Source organism: Prinia subflava, chromosome 5, assembly GCF_021018805.1.
Source record: "Prinia subflava isolate CZ2003 ecotype Zambia chromosome 5, Cam_Psub_1.2, whole genome shotgun sequence".
NCBI classification, from domain to species: domain Eukaryota; kingdom Metazoa; phylum Chordata; class Aves; order Passeriformes; family Cisticolidae; genus Prinia; species Prinia subflava.
Genome location: NC_086251.1, coordinates 30,587,814 through 30,593,061, shown reverse-complemented (window position 1 = coordinate 30,593,061; position 5,248 = coordinate 30,587,814). Strand labels below are relative to the sequence as shown.

The 5,248-nt window shown below is 43.3% G+C and overlaps 1 protein-coding gene across 1 annotated transcript in view; it reads left to right on the top strand.

The window, feature by feature from the left end:
- Positions 1 to 5,248, top strand: part of RAD51B (RAD51 paralog B) — a 431,141-nt gene that overhangs the window by 24,895 nt on the left and 400,998 nt on the right. The window lies entirely within an intron of this gene.

The following is a 5,248-nucleotide window of genomic DNA, read 5'->3' as shown; positions in this document are numbered from 1 at the left end:
TCTACCTTGTCCTAACTGCAGCAAAGAGAAAGGGACCCTGATCTCTGCTTTTCTTTTCCAGGGGTGGTGGGATATGGACTCCCCAAGGTTCCAGTTTTGCATCTGTTGTCTTGTTTATCTCATGTACAGTCCACCCTAAAGGATCTCAAAGTATGTGATAAATAAATACAGAGTCTGGTGTCTGTCACACAAGAGGCAGTTCAAGCATTACTGTGGTATCTGTTCATACTCCAAAGATCTTGCCAGAGGGGAATGTTTGATCTACAGCAGGACCAGACGGCATTTTGGTCTTTGGTGTTATAATTGAGAGAAATGTGGACGTACATAGCAGGTACTATTGCGCCTTTGGTCTGAGTGCATTTTGTAATTAAAGCAGAATAATCCAATCAAGATTTTGCTTGGCTAGTTGTATGACTGTAACAGATAAAAAAAGATTGCAGGGCTTTAGCTACTTTGAGAATTAGGAAGCAGGTGACTGAAGTCCTGAGTTCAGTAGCATTGCTCTGCTGCTCACTGGTTTTCTAAAACCTGCAGAGAGAGAAAGAGGATTTCTTCACTCATGGAAACTTCTGCCCTTTCTGTAATTAAAACATGAGCCACAACCAAGATGTGAACTGAAACCAAATGTTTTTCTATTTTAGTTTATCCTAGGCCCTGAATACATGCAATATGCCCTGAGGCTTGCAGACCCGAGCTCTTTTCCTCCACTTCTGCCTGCAAAATGTAGCTGAGCCACCTGAGGGGATGAATACTCTCTTCCCCTTCCTTCCTGCACATTGGCAGCTACCAAATCCCTCTGTGATCCATCGTCTGTTATAAAAGGAAATTTTTCTTCTTATACGGCCCCTTACCAAACCAGAAGCTGTTAGTAATGTGTGTCACCTTACCCAGCTGCTTTGGCACCTAAAGGCCATTTTGGGTCACAGAGCTGGTGAGAACAGATGAGCATTGTCTTGTTTGGCAAATGGCCTCCCTTTGAACATGTCTTCTCTTACTCCTCCTGGAGTGTCCTGAGCCAACTGCTGGGGAAGGGGCATTCCCTTCCTTCCACCTTCTGTCCCAGAGAATGGAGCAAGCTCTGCAGCTGCTCAGGGGCTTGGCACCACTCAAGGTTTTATGCTAACACAGGTCCATCTCCACCTGGGCATGGGAACTTTGATTTTCAGAGTCGTAAGGCTCTGAACTTCAGGCTCATCATAAGCAAGGTTTCCACAGACCTCATAGTGAATTTGTACCACGTGGAGTAGCTTACATCTTCTAGGATGGCAAGGGTTTGCTCCATCAAGGGTTTGACCACTGGTCCAACTGCTTTGTGAACAAGAGGGGAAGTTACAGAAGCAGGTGGAAGTTACAGAGCAGTACCTGCTCTGCTTTTGGCCCCTGGGCAACTAACACAGATGTGGAAGGAAAAGGTGCTCTTATGGCAGAAGTCCTAGGCAGGGGCTAGGGATGCACTGGTTACTTTGTGTCCAAAGGCACCACATCTTCAAATACAAAGTTGTGCTTTCCCACTAAAATCTTCACTACTGGTGGAAATGCAAATGTAAATGTTTGTTTGCCACAAAGCGTATGATTGCTTGAACTTACTCTGAACTAGAAGGAGTGTTCAAAATCTCCAGTCCTCTTTCTCTCTAGGTGATTCCCAACTTATAACTTCGTGGAAAAATATGTCACCTTGGGATGTGCAAGCTAATGCTCATCAAGCCAGTATAAGTCCTAAAAGCTGTATAGAGCTGTGCTCCATCCTGCTGAGTTAATCATGCTGAGAAGTAGAATAGACACACCTCAGAGTGCTGCCCTTTGGCTATACCACTTTGGGATCTGAATTAGTACCAACTCCTACTCAGGAATTCATTTTGCCTTACAAAATGTACTCTTAATTCCATGCTTAAGAGGGAGCAAGACAGAGATCCTATATAAGCTTCATCACTGCTTCTTAATCTTACTTGTGCTCTTACTTGTTTAAAATTTCAGCTGTTTAATTGAGACCCTGAAGAGCAAATGTGGAAGGTAACTTTTTACAGCTCTGGAGCAGGTCTGTATCATCACACAACTGCACTCTGCATTGCATGGGGTGTGCTGTGCAGCTGCAGTGCACAGCCAGCATGGGTTCCACCGTACAAGGACAGTGGTGACTAGAGTGGGGGTATAAAAACACTGCTGATAATGGTGCCAGAGCAAGGACTGGTAGTGACACTCCCAAATCTTCAAGAGTTAGACAAGTTGAAAGAATCTCTTCATATTCTCTGTATCTGGCACTTCTCATAGGTCTAAAGCAAATTGGCAGGTTTCTTTATTCTAAGACATGCAGACCATTTATTTGACTCCTTACTCTGGAGTCTGAATTTTCTGATATGAGTGACCTTCATTAGTGTCTCAGAAAATAGCAATTTTTAAATGGTAATCCCAAATGTCTGACGTCAGTTTGTATTTATGCTTTAGTCAATTTAGGAGCTAAAGACCCTTAAGTATCTGGTGATGCTGTTTGTTTATACTGCTGTTGGCATGCGGTCCTGCTTTAATGCTATAATACAGAACAAAGAGAAGGAAATACAAGCAATTTTCGTTTCAATAAAAATACATAAATGTGTGATTGAGACAACATTCATTAAATAGGTGAGATGTGCATATGCTTAGAGATGTCTGGCCTTTCAAATATGGGACACTTTCCAGTGAAGAATGTTGCTTTCCATTATAGTTAATCACCTTTGCAACATTTCTATATTGCTATTTCAGTGTGGTTCTTTACTGTAGTATTTTGGGAATGAGAATAATAGTATTTTCACATTTCACTGAAGGATCTTTGAAGTGCTTTCACAAACTAATGAAATAATTCTTGCTTCTGAAGCATTACTGAAGTGGGTCAGAATAACCCCAAATAGCAACTGATCAGGAGCTGATGAAAATATCCTGACAGTTTCCAAAAAGTCATTTCAGAAAGAGAAAAGGAAGTTTAATACTTTACCTCTTAACCAAGTTTTCATATTTGTGGAGTGAGTTAATAACATTCCAACAAAGTTGGGAAGCTGGGGAAGTGCTACCTGATTTCCACCATGTGAAGCTGTCCCAGAAATGGCTGTGCATATCACGACATTGCTCTGTCTCCCCAAGTCAAAGCCAGCACATGAAGGGATTGTCAGAGCCAATAAGCAGCCCAGTATAAAACAGGACTGATTCCCTCTATCTGCTACATAATCCCATCTCCATCAGTGGAGTACTTTTGGGTAAATATTGCTAGGGGCAACAAGCTATGTTAAAGGCTAAATTGAGGTGACCATCTGCTCTATCAGCGCGTGTTGCAGTTACCGCAGAGCTTATCTGTGATGCTGTTTGTGTTGTCAGACCACTTGTCTGATACCACAGCTCTTCCTACTGCTCCTCTTTCTCCTTTGCTCCTCTGGGGTATTCTGTCCTCTTCCATGTTTTATCTTCACTGCAAGCCCATGCTGCAGTGACAGGTACCCAAGCCCCCCTGCCCCAAGACTGAATCCCACCTTTGGCAATTGAACAAAAATGCTGTGTTAAATAATTTCTGATCAGCTGTACCTTCCATTGAAGCCCACAACAGTTGCAGTTGTCAGTGCTTTGAAAAGCAGAAAACATTTTACACACTTCCCTTCAGGCACAAGTACAGCAGGAGGTATGCAATTACTGTTCAGTGTGTTTGCTCTACCTTCCACACAATGATACACAATAGGTTTTCAAGGCTAAAATCAGCAAAAAGGTTCTCTGGCCAATCTCTTTGAGTTTCAGTGAATGTCGACTAATACATAATTTTACCTCATCCTTCACATAAATGTGTATACACATAGTGAATGTGTTTAGATGCACAAACATAGCTGATGGCATACATGTTGCATTGCAACTTCTACCAGCAAAGAAGAGCCATCCCATTTAGCTGCCCACTCACCACTACTTTATTGAGCAGATGAAATCCAGAGAATATCCAAAATAAAGCCCATATATACATATGAAAAAGGTTAAGATCTAAATTGGATGTTCTTGACCTTGCAAGCTGCATGTCTGTGTGCTTTGGTATGGCCTCAGTTAGATGTGTCAGGATGGAAGCCTCTAATCGATGAGCAGTCAGCTCAGAGGGGGAAGTTAGGCCTAGGTTTTTCAAACATGTTTTATATACAGGTTTAAATTAGATTAAGGCAAGCATACCTTGCATCATCTTTTAAAAAAGGCGAGTTATCGCTTGGGGACCTTCTGGTTCCTTTAATAGGGTTTGGTTTCCAGTCTGTATGCACTCTATTATTGCTCAAGAACACAGTGTGTATTCTTCTGAGTCAAACCCATGCCATCCACTCCTCTTTCTCAGCTAAGGCATCAACCAAAAGTACTCCCACCTAGGCTGCAATGTTGATCCTAGACATCCTGTTCTTCTGCTGCTCCATTTTTTGGCCACTGGATCTGTCTGCTGTCTCCAGTCTCAGTCACACCGCAAATTGTCCAGGCCAGGCCTTGTGTTTTTGTTGTCCCATTGATGTAAGCATGTCCCTAACTGGATCTGTAAGTGCTTAGTTATCAGAGAGAGAAAGTATTAAAACAAGTTTCTTGAAATGTTCAAGGATAAGGGTAAACATCCCAGCTCTGTTCCACCAATGAAAGAGCTTGACCAAAATGTCGAAGAGGTACCTCTGTTTTCCCTTTCCATCCAGCCCTGTCTGCCACACAGGAAGGCAAATCCCTGATAATGATTTGAGGATACCAGCAACACCAGAGTGGAGCATGGCTTGTGGCACACTAGGAACCTCGTCTATGTGACTCCTCTTCAGGTGACACACAGGTGCCCACTTAGCCAGATGCTGGCATTCTCTAGCAAAACAGCGTTTTAATGTCACTGGATGGTGAACTGATTGGACTGCAGGCTGGTTGGAGTTAGCAGGGTAATGATAATGATACCTTGGTTGACAAGTGTGATGAAAGCACAGCTGTCCTTTGATCTTGCATTAAGGGCAGCATGGCCCCCAGGAGTGTGCTTATGGTGGGGCTTTGTGCTGCATGACTGCTGAAAGTAGCACAAACATCTCCAAACAACAGCACAGGCTACAACTGTCCTGGCCACTGACCTCTGGGCATGAACCCAGCATGAATCTTGTGGTGTTACACTGTCCCAGCAAGGCTGCCTGCAACTTTGCAGCTCCTGGCAAAGCCCGCAGTAAGCGTGGCCTCGACTGTTGTCATGTATGGATCATTAAACCTTATTTCCCTGCATTATCTTCCATTGCCCATCCTGTCCTTC